The sequence below is a fragment of the Marmota monax genome, unplaced genomic scaffold (genome assembly GCF_021218885.2).
Source record: "Marmota monax isolate L192 unplaced genomic scaffold, Marmota_monax_Labrador192_F-V1.1 WCK01_AAM20220418_F8-fsc00033, whole genome shotgun sequence".
Classification (NCBI taxonomy): domain Eukaryota; kingdom Metazoa; phylum Chordata; class Mammalia; order Rodentia; family Sciuridae; genus Marmota; species Marmota monax.
Genome location: NW_026694282.1, coordinates 6,922,601 through 6,935,140, shown reverse-complemented (window position 1 = coordinate 6,935,140; position 12,540 = coordinate 6,922,601). Strand labels below are relative to the sequence as shown.

General features: G+C 35.6%; 1 protein-coding gene across 3 annotated transcripts in view; it reads right to left on the bottom strand.

Moving 5' to 3' along the window:
• Positions 1-12,540, bottom strand: part of Focad (focadhesin) — a 296,580-nt gene that overhangs the window by 133,281 nt on the left and 150,759 nt on the right. The window lies entirely within an intron of this gene.

Genomic DNA, 12,540 nt, shown 5'->3' with positions numbered 1-12,540 from the left:
AGAAAATAAGATGATGCTAGCACATTCTAAAGCCAGGTATGTATAGGTCCTGTAATTTTTCAGTCTCACTGAAATTACATCACCACCCAGAAAACTGGGATATTAACATATATAAATCATACATTCTCAATCCAAAGCACCTTGCAAGCTTTTAAAGGAGATGGGAGGATAATTATATTACTTAGAATAACAATTTAAGACTTTCTTAAGTTCAATTTCAACTACAACAGATTATTTTTTTCACTAATAGGTATTTTATTAAAATTTTAAAACTTAGGCAGGAAGAGTGCCAACATGGATCAATTAGATAGTTTAACCAGGATTAATCTTTCTAAAATACTTCAATCTCTTCTCTTGAGCTGCAATTAATATACACAATTTCTCTCCATCTACAAAAATAAATTATTTAGAAAAACTACAAGAGGCAGTAAGTGAAAAGATGTCAAAGATAAATGAATAATATATACTTAACAGATACAGATAACTAAGAGGCTCAAAGAAAAAGACAGCAGATAGAGTATCTCCCAGAAATGAATTTAGTAGTTTTGCTCTTATTTTCTACTTTCTATAAATTGGCAGAAAAAAAACAATGGTCTTTGACTTGGAATCTACTTCGTGATCTGAATTTAACCAACATTTACTAATGGCAGTCATGACAGTAGACACATTGACAATGTTACAGAGCTGGGGCCTTCCAAAGAATGAGGTGGCATGGATACTCCTCCTTCAAACTCTGATTCTTGCAATCAAGTCGGAAAGATATCAGACATGTCAACATGTCACCTAGAATAACAGAAATTAGTTTGAAGGAACAGGAAAAGGGGCCAGTCTCAAGGGAGAAAGTGGATTCACTGAGAGGGGAGAGGACAGTGTGTCTTTCCTACACTCCAGTTTTACTGGGGATCCCAGAGACGTTTCCAGAGTCCCATCCAGGTCCACCTCTTGACTTTTGACTGACAGAAGGCTGACATCAGACTCTCAAGTCCCCACTTCCCTGACAACTCTAGGTCACTTTAGCCCATGCTGACCAGCTTGAATTGGAATCTTAGCCATTAATTCTTACAGAGTTTATGGTTAGGAGGAACTATCCTAATCTCCCCGAGTTTTGGGATCTGGTCTATGAAAAGGCACACAAAGTCTCCTCACCTTGAGGATAACTTGGGTTCCTCTTATCGACATTATTTCATGCCTGAATTTCTCCTGCAAGTGACAGTAGTTTGCTGAGGAATATGACATAGTCTGTCCACTTAAGCCAGACAGGGCTGCAAGTAAATTGCTTCTTGGAAAATAAAGCAAGTGGGGCCTAGTGACAGGATCATTCTCTTAACCTTGTGTTCCCACCATTCGCATCTGTCTCCTAACAACACCAAGAAATAACTCTGATATCACAAATCATGAGGGTTTGAAATTTTTTTTCTCTGAAAAGCTACCAATCCAGCACAGTACTAAGAGGAAGAATATATTATAAAACACAAACTAACCTTTCAAAGAACTCACCAACTTACTGGGAAAAAAAGAGAGAGAGAGAGAGAGAGAAGTCTGTGATTCTAAATTATTAGAAAACCAAAAGGTACTTGATTTGGGTCTGAACTATCGTCAAGAGAAAATAATTTCAAAAGGAATCCAGAGAGGAGAGAAATATCACTGGGTAGGACTCACCAGGGACAGCATCGAGAGAGGGTGAGTTCTGAGACAGGACCTGAAGAAGGAATGGACAGAAATCACGCAGACACGCCACAAGGACAGGGAACACATAAACCAAGCCAAAATGCACAAAAGGCTGAGTGCTAGTAGGGAAAGGCTGGCAGATGGCAGAATACCTGGAACACTGGCACCTTTAGGGACTTCCGAGTTGAGCAGCACACAGAAAGAAAGGACACTCTTGAAAGATTCAAGAGCCATCTTACAGCCAAAGCTAAGGCAGTTGTCCCGGCTCCCTCACTCTGATTATTATTTCTCATTAGTCTCTAATATATAAACAATCTCCAAAATTTTCTCCCCCCAAAAAATCAATGAACTCACTAATTATGTTTGCTTATGCCTTAGTTTAAATGTCTAATTCCAACCTGTGCTGTTTCAAGATCTAGTTTAAGTCCCACTTCCTCAGTTAAGTTTTCCTCTGAAATTCGAATCCTTTATTTTTTTTTCCTCTGAATTTTAACACTTAAAACTTTGCGCCACCCAATTTTCCACTTAATTATGCTGTCTGGTATTATGCACTATTTTTATGTAAAGAAATTATGTCAACTAGATACTAAGTTCTTTTTTTTGTCTTGTTTTTTTAAAGATTTTTTTTAAGATGGACACAATATCTTTATTTTATTTATTTATTTTTTATGTAGTGCTGAGGATAGAACCCAGTACCTCACAAGTGTGAGGCAAGTGCTCTACTGCTGAGCTATAATCCCAGCCCCATAGATATTAAGTTCTTAAAAGACAAGACCATATCTTACAATTCTTGTTCCTCACTCACCTAACACAGTGTTAAATACATAAGAGATGATCAGCGTTCAACAAGTACTGAAGGCACTGAAAAGTGCGGATGGGAAATCGGAGGTAGATAATAAAAAATGAAAAGAACTTTGGGAATGAATTGAAAACTGAGATGTCTAGGTCCTGGAGACCTGCACAAATGGTAGCAATGTTAAAAATTGAAGGAAACCAGAAGGAAGAGCATATTTGCAGGAGATGGAGTAGATGAGTTCAGTTTGAGATAGGTTTAATTGGAGTTGATGGGCAACTTCACCAAGAAATATCCTACAGGCAAGAGAAAAGACTACAACTCAGATGTAAGGTGGGTCAACAATATCTTTGTCATTTGAACATTTCTATAAATCAAGATATCACAAGGAGTTGTCCCTCACACTGCCACAAACATTACAATCCACTTAGTGGGGTTGGTCAAAAAGATCTCCGGCCAAATAGTATAAGGAAAATCCTGTCCTTTCCTTCAAAAGGGGTAAGCACACATACTCAGAAGATTTTCAAGGATTTCAAAAATTTTAAGTCTTCTTCCTACAAAGTTTGAAAACTAATGCCTAAAATGGTTCTCCAGACTGTGAAAAAATATTCCAGAATCCCAGCCATACGCATGGCCTCAGACATCGTCAGGTATACCCGCAAGGAATACCTGTAAACCCAACTTACCACACAAAAGTAGGAGCAGGAATGCCTATGGTACAGGAAACTGCCTTTTCTGTCCCTCTGAGCATCCAATCTCAGCTAGCCTTGACTAGATCTTAGAGATCTGGCCCTAAGTCTCCCTGGATTCAACCCATTACCATCTCACTATGAGTCTCCTTGAAGCTTGTAGATCTAGTCCTCTATCAAACCACATCAGATTAGTCTGACTTATACTGGCTTATTCTGAATCTACTGCTCATGTCTAGTCTATATTCAAAAAGCAGATTGACTTCTTGTTCCAGAAATATGGCATAGAACATGCAAAATGACTGAAAAAATAGAAAATGTTATTATACAGTTGAGCTGAAAAGAAAAAACAAAGATAAAGTGTTCAATCCAATGGATTTTAGAATACCCAAAGTTATACAACTATTACAGTTGATTTTAAAACATTTTCCTGACTCCCATAAAAACAACAACAACAACAAAAGCCTGTTCATTACTCTCCATTTTGCCCCAGCCCCCAGCTCTTCCAGGCCTAGGCAACCATAAATATACTGTGGGTTTCCATAAATTTGCCCAATCTAAACCTTTCCTATAAATGGAATCATATGATACGTGGTCTTCTGTAATGACTCCTTTCTCCTAGCATACTGTTCTCCAGGTTCATCCATGCTATTGTACCATATATTAATACTTTTTATTTCTGCATAATATTCCACTCAGTTTATACACTTTTTTGTATTTTTTTTTAACTTTTTGGTGTATTTATTACAAAATGAAAGGTTAAAAAAGTAATGGGGAGGGTGAAGCACCAAAGAAATAATGGCTAAGAATTTCCATAATTAGTAAAAGACATAAATCTCTAACTGGAGTCCTAAGTAAGATTTTAAAAGTTTCCTTTTATTAAATACACTATACTATGACTGTTAAACACTGAAAATAGTCTCAAAGTTAAAAAGCAAAAAATACAGACTATCAAAAACAATTGAGAACAACAACACACTTTTCAAAATTAACGACATCAGAAAACCACGCAAAAAAAATCTTAAATGTGCTGAGGAAACTGTCAGCCTATAATGCAAAATCCACCATTCAACAAAACAAAACACATCATTATCCAAAGTACATGTATGAAGACATGAATTGGTGTGAACATACTTTATATACAGAGATATGAAAAATTGTGTTCTATATGTGTAATAAGAATTGTGATGCATTCCGCTGTCATGTATTTAGAAAATAAAAACAATTAAAAAATGCAAAACAATAAATACCCAAAATGAGGAATACCTAGAAATCACACACACATAACATATTAATCTCCATGTACAAATGACTCAGTAATTCAGTTTGTCCAATTTTGGAGAGACTCATCCCATTCCAAGTGTTTACATTATGCATATTTTGTTGCTAGAAGAGAATGACATTTTTCTTACATTACTCCTCCACAAGAGTCTTAGCAAAACGTAGCACAGATTAAGGAGATCCTACTCAGTGTGATGTACTGGGCAGAGCATATGACTAGAGTCAAAAACCCCAGGCCTCCTATTTAACTGCATGGCTATGGCAACCTCATTAATCTCCCTCAGTCTTTTCCCCAGCTGCAAAATGGAAATAACACTAGTAACACCTGCTTTAATGTATAGCACAAGGTTAACAATAAAGGACATAGTGAGACGATTGTATGCAAATGTGCTTCATACACTGAAAAAATTAGTTATTGCTGTTATAACCAATGGAAAAAATAAGAAATCCCAGAAGAATCAGAGCCTTTGCTTCCAATTCCTGTGCTGTGAAAATGACTTTGTTCCTACACAGAGGAACAGATAGCTATCTCCTAATTTTACTTTCAAAAGCTATTTCTAGAAATTCCTGAGAACAGTCTACTCTCTTTGTCCTGATTCTCTACTCCAACAGAGGGAAAGCTTTATTAAAAAAAAAAAAACCTTTAGGCTATGAAAATTACCTTATTTGCCCCTTTCTTAATGAAGGTAAAAGAAGCTCCCTCCACAATTAAAGAACTCAAGGCATCATCACACAGTGAAGCCCTCTCAAGCTAATTCGGCAAACACAATTCATACAATAACGGGGGACAAGAGGGAGTTTAAAGAGACACAATCAATGGAGCAGAAACAATGGGAAAAATAACATTCTTTCTTATCCTAATAAATGGGGTTAAAGGTTGTAAGTATTAAAAAAAATGACTAGCACAGGTTTGTTTAGGCAATTTCAGTCTTTTATGTCTGAGACTAGTTTATTATGAAGACAGTGTTGTAGGGAAAAAAATAAATGGTATAAATAATTGAGTTGCCTTTGGTTAAGTCCCTCATAATCTAAAGGACTATAATCCTAATGATTTTCTATTATAGTTGTTCAACTTTAGTCCAGTTCATGCAAACATGAAGCATGTATCTGAACATCCAACTATAGCTTAGTGAATCAAAATTATTTGTTCTTGTGGTAACACTACTCTGATATTAACAACCACTAACATCACATGGCACCTCCTAAAGAACAGACTCCTTACAACATTCTATATTTCTGAGAAACTATTGGTGCTTTGCAGTACATACTTACAATTCTAATATCTGAGAAGAGACAGAGATATTCATTAAACAGATTGATTTAAACTATCAAGGCACCTGGGGGACCCAATACTCAATGACCTGGAATACTAGGTTTCTTTTTTATTCCCCCAAGTGAGTAGCTCCAGGTTCCTTAAGATACCTCCCTGAGGGGAACAATAGCTTCCAATGCAAACTCCATTGATTTCTCTGCAGGAGCAGAAAGAATGACATGAAGAGTTCCCTACAGGGACATTCACCTTTTCCTTTTGCTAGAGCCTATTAATTATCTATTAATTAAAATTAAATAGATTAATTATCTATTTCTTGGTGGACATTCCTCTGGTATGGGCTAGCAAATCCGCAGTAATAATGTGTAAAAAATATTCTCTGGCAAGAATTGATTAGAGCTTTATTCCCCTCAGATAACCAGATGAGTTGTAGGTGGGTATCTCTTTCCCCATAAATGGAGGTTAGACTCCAAGGTGATAAAGGAAAATAACAGGAACTCAAACAACATAACTTAAGACTCAAAAACCCAAACTACTGGAAAGTTGTTCAGCAGATTGAAAATTAAAAAGCAAAACAAATCCGGTATCTACAAGCAATAAGATTGAATTATTATCCATCTAAATTTTAAAAAGTGCAAAACATATATCATGAGAATACTATAGAAATACTGAGAAACATAGTTTATTGCCATTTAAAATTGAAAAATTAATATCAAGTACATAAAAAATAATTGATGACTTAAGCAATCACGTCAGAGGTATAAAAAGACTTTAGGAAGCAATGTTTAGCTACAGAGTAGTAACCAATGTTGACAGTTACTGAAACTTAACTTGACTAGATATCCAATGAAGATCATTCTTCTGCCCCCATCTCCCACCCTGTACTTGTGCATAGATCTGGGGATAACAATAGCAAGTTCAGGCTTCCAGGCCTGACTGACACAGATCTACCTACAGTCTCCTAATAACAAGAAGGAAACATACCTGTCCCCATTTCACTAAAGCAAACAAGCTCCTCCTTAAGAACAATCAAAACTAAAGAAAAAAACCTGTAATCTACAAATTCAACAGTGGGGAGAGGTAAATTCAGCAGGCTTTTTTTTTTTAATCTTTTTAGGAATTATTTTGTTTTTCAGTAATAGAAATCAAGAGAAAGTACTCAACATAGAAGGCACTTCCCACAGGAAAAAAATATGTTGAATGAATGACTGGCATTAATTGACACACTAGAATCTAACACAGGGCTCATCCCTGTTTCTGTCAGGGCAGAGTTAATATTTTAGACTTGGAGGGCCACCTAGTCTCTGTCACAACTACTAAACTCTGCCATTGTAGCATGAAAACAGCCTCAGACAATAAACGAATGGGCATGTCCGTTTTCTAATAAAAGTTTACTTACAGCCTTACTTTCACCAACCCCTTGACCCAGAATGTGTGTTTGGTAACCAGATCCAATTTAGCAATTAGATTACACCAGTGCTTCCTTAACTTTAATGTACATATGAATCTCCTGTGGGGAAAAGATCTAGTTTTAACATGGATTCTGATTCAGTGCCTGTGGAGCAGAGACTAAGATTCTTAATTTGCAACAAGTTCTCAGGTGACATAGAAGCTGCTGATTAGAAAACCATACTTTGAGTTACAAGATATTAAACTTTACTGGTGAATTTAACTCAGAAATTCAAAACAGGGAGGAAATTAGAAGTGAGACAACAATAAGTCCTGGATTTTACTGGAATAGTTCCAATATCAAGGATTCTGATGCATTGCCCCATAAGAGTCAAACTGAATGAATTCCAAAGTTCACCTTCCGTGCTGCCCTTCCACTCGAAAGAGGCATAATGATGATGTCTGCACACATATGCTAACATTTAGTTTTAGAAACAGGGATATCATATTTTCTAACCCTTTTTTTTTTTAACAGTAAAGATTTAAAAATGTTTACTAAATAAACACAACTAAATAATACTTTCAAACAAACTGATAGTTTTAGACATTCTTTCAAGGTGATAATTTTTTATACCTTTATTTATTTTTTGTAATGTGGTGCTGAAAATCAAACCCAGTGCCTCCCACATGCTAGGCAAGCGTCCTAACACTGAGCTACAACCCCAGCCCTCAAGGTACTAACTTTTAAAATTATTCATGCAGACTGAACACTCAATGGAAAAGTTTTCACTGAAGCCAGATGACATAAACCCTTAGAAGTAAAACAACTTAAAAATATCTACTCAGTCCTACTTTCAAAGGACTCAGATTTATTAATTTGTTTGTTTTTTCAGTTCAAGAAATGTGAACAAGTGCAATGGACAAGGTTCTAAGCTATGCCCTTGGAGGAAAAGAAGGAGGAAAAAAAAAAAAAAAGATTGTAAAACATGCCTTTTACCTTAAGGAGCTCACCAGGTGATAGTGATGTGTAACCATGCATTACAAAACCTTGGACTGAGAGAAATTGCCAAAGTTATAAGGTAGACACAGAAAGAAAAAGTACTTGGTAAAGAAGAGAGCAAGCATGAAAAAGGAATTTCTGGAGGGGATCATATTGAAGAGTGATTATGCACCAGACATGCTTACATCTATTTCTTTTCCAATTTTACCAATTTAATCAAATATGATGAAAGAAAGTGATGTTCACAACATAATGCATGGCAGGCAGGAATAATTTTTGCAATTCCTTGAAGAGTTTTGAAAAATTATAGAAGTTAGCATCCAAAATCATAAGTCTAAGGATACCCATAGACTTGTCTTCTAACAGAGAGTAAAACATTGCCAATTTAGAACAAAACTACTGAAACACTCCACTAAGTTTACATAACTAGATAAAATGCCATAGCAATTTTATGTCTACCATTATCCATTTTATAAAATATATATGAAAAATGTCTTAACACTCAAATTTTTATATAATGATCCTTTCTTTCAAAATTGCATTTCCATTCCAGTTCATTCTCAGAGTTTTATCCAAATATATTATTGTGGTTGAAAGTCTGCTATTGATCCCCTGCCGTATGCCTCTACAACAAAAAATAATGTATATAAATGTATTTTTATTTCCTTAGACCATGAGACTCAGTTTTTTAAATTTGAGTTGCATTATCGTTATAATTACTAAAACAATTAATCAAAATATAAGCATATTCCAAATGTTATCAAGTAATCACTAAACATAAATGGTTAAAAAAAAATCAGAAATGACAATGGTTTTGAAGGGAAGAGAGAGATGGTATTTGATTTAAAAATGCTTCTCCAGGGCAGGAGAATTAGCTCACTAGAAGATCCCTTAACTAGCATAGATGAGACCCTGGATTCAATCCCCAGTACTACAAAAAAGAAAGGAAAAATCGTTCCTGTTATTTTGAATTATCCCATTGTTTGATACTCTGGAAGTTTTACACCTTAGAGCAATAAACTAAGAAAGATGTGCCATGAGTAGAGCTGTGTCTTCCTTTTATAACGTAGAAAGAAGGCAATTATGAAAGGAGAGTTGAGAAGGGAGAAACAGTGTGATCTCAGGCAGATAAGTGTTACTGAAGAGTGCAGAATGAAATTAACGGTCTAGTTGGCTCAAACTAACCACAGCTGCTTATCCCTTGGAAAATCTTCAAATGCCTCCAGTCCTCCAGTTTGGAAACCACTGATATGATGAATTGTTCAGTGCAAATTACAGACACTGATTGCTTGGACCCACGTTTCTTGAGAGCATAGCAAATTCAAACCACTCTGAAGCAAATACTAAAGAGTTGAAAATTAAAGTTCTATGTAAAAAATCCCACAAGTTTCAATGAGCTATTAATGTCATCCTAAATTATTCTCTGAAGTCTGCATTGCAAGTGACTATTTTGGAAAAACCTAAACAAAGCAGAAGAACCAAGGAAGCAGAGGTGTCCTGGAGTCCGGAGAGGAGGGAGCTGCTCATAACCAAAGCTTTTCGTAGCTCTTTTTACTTAAAAGAAGGGAAGAAAATTGGAAACAAGAGCATTGGCTTTGCCATTAATAGAAATCCTTCTTTGTTTTTCCATCCAAAATACACACAAACAAGCCACCTTTTGTTTCAACTGTTCTATTTAAAAAAAAAAAAAAAAAAAAACATTAAGAGAATAGAAAGGCAATGCTTCCTTTTCCCCAACTCAAACCCAATTGTCTATTTGCATTGGAAATGGACATTCCACAAGAGAAAATTCATTCACTGTATTACTCTCATGTGCTCATACAATGAGATGCCAAAAATGGATTATCAACACAACGTGGTGCCCCAATAAACTGCTGGCTGAAAAACTAGGTTACGAAATACTATATATAATAATCTTATCCCTTTTTCATTATTGTACACATGATGGTTATCTTGGTGGTTTGTATCTGATTTTTAATCTCCTTTTAGTCTTCCATAATTTTTATCACTTTTTAAATTCTTTTTAGTTATATACAAACATCAGGACATACCCCAATATTATCACAAAGGTATGGAACTCAACCTGGATTGAGTTCAAGGTATGGAACTCAATATGGAACTCCAATTCAGTTCCCAGCACTTTCCACCCACCACGGATTTCCTGCTCCCTTCCCTCCACTCCATGGGTTGCCTTCAATCCACTTACAGTTTACTGGGTTTTTTCTCTTATTGTTTGTTTTTTAATTAATGTCCCATGGATACACCTGATGCTGGGACCCACCGTGCCACATCCATGCATGTACATATGAGAGTTCAGTCAGATTCATTCCATTATTCTTCCCTTTTCCTGTCCCCTCTTCCTCCTCTTCCATCCCCTTTGTCTACTCTACAGATCTTTCCTCTATTTTGATAAAATTCCCTCTCCCTTTTTTCCTTTCTATTTTTAATCCCCTCCCCTCCCTGATACTCCCCCGTCACCATTTTGGATTCACTTCCACATATCAGAGAAAACATTCAACCTTTGACTTTTGGGGACTGGCTAATTTCACTTAACACAGTAGTCTCCAGATCTTTCCATTTATCAGCAAATGTCATAATGTCATCCTTCTTTATGTCTCTATTGTGTATAATAATAACCACATTTTCTTTATCCATTCAATCTGTTAAAGGGCACCTGGGTTGGTGCCATAACTTTCCTATTGTAAATTGTGCTAAAAACATCAATGTGGCTATGTCACTATGTAATATGCCAATTTTATACCTAGGAGTAGTCTCCCATAATTTCTCACTTTCCTACAATACATATATAATATTTGAGTCATACTTTGAAGGAAATATATACTCATTTTATTACTTTGTTCCTTGATCATTTTTCTATAACTAAGTTTTATTTTTCTGTTTCTCCATACCTTAAATAATGCTTTATTTTCATCTGACATCTAAAATGACCATATTTTAAAATGACAATTGGCAAAGTGATCATTATTTCCTAAGAACTGACATTTAGGGGTTGTTTTTTCCTATCCACCTACTTAAATTTCATCTTACAGAGGAATTTGAAAGTTTACTATAGCTATTCTTATTTTACAAAACAGAGCCAAATCTCTTTTACTATACATGAAAAACCTAACATAATTTCAAGGATATTTTATACCATCCTATTGATTAGACATGATTACTATCTCTCCTTCCCCAAAACAAAGCATAACAATAAGTGTTCTTGTCACATAAATTAAATATATGTCTGGTGGTAACTACATGATCCATAAACATACACCAGGGAAGGTACTGAACAAAAATAAAAAAACATTAAGTATATGTACTAGAAGAGTTTCTTGTAAGGTTACAAAAAATATAATAAATAGTGGTATCAGAAAGTATAAATACTACAACATGCATGAATACTAAAAATGTGTAATGTGAGAGAAGCTTATGAAATGTCCCAATCAAGCAAATCTATAGAGACAGGAAGTAGATTATTGGTTGTGCTTGAAAGGAAGGGAGGACAGGCAGAGATGGAGGCACTGGAAGCCAATAGCTAACGGGTACCAAGTTGGTTTTGGGAAATGATGAAAATATTCCAAACTTAATGGTGGTGATGTTTGAACAGCTCTGTGGATATACCAAAAAACATTGAATTGTATGTATGCTTTAAAAGGGTAAACTTTATTAGATATGTATTTTATCTCAATGAAGTTCTTTACAAAAAAAAAAAATGCTTGGATTCAGCATGACCCAGGGGAACAAATGTTTTGACATCAGAGAAATCTAGGTTCAACCCTTGCCAGTGCTTTCTTTTTCTTCATCTGAAAAATGAATATTAATACTAACCCCATAAAGTGACTATGAAGATGCTTGTAAAAAGGCTTACTAGAGTTCTTGGCAATGGGTAAGCACTTAAGTATTTGCTCTCGGCATTAATATTAAGATTACATTTTGTTTTAAACTCTGTCTTAGGTAAATATCCAAAGACAATATTGGGCTGGCTGCACCCATCACAGTTCAACTTTCATGACTGTAACTGGCCTTGTTACATTAATCAACACCTCTCCTAGAGCCTGAGGAGCTTTGAGATCTAGTGTGTTCACTGGGCACCTGATTCATCCAACAGTGCCAGCTGCATCTATCATGAAGCTCCCATATATATCATCATTTGGAAAAGCACCCGGGCCAAGTGAAGTATGGAGATTTTAAAAGCTCTTTTTCCACCTTTATGCTTTTATCCACACTTTTATGTAATGAACTTTTAGCTGCTACAAGAGTTTGGGTTTGAAGTTAACAAGGCCAGCAAAAGGAAATGAGAAGCACCAGGATATTGGCTCCTCCCACCTAGGTTGGCTCTGGTTTTAAGCTTTAAGAAAGGGAAATAAAAGAGATCTGTAAGTTTCCTTTGACTCTATTCAGACTAACCTCCAGGGTAGGAAAAAGGCAAGACTGGACAGAAATCTAT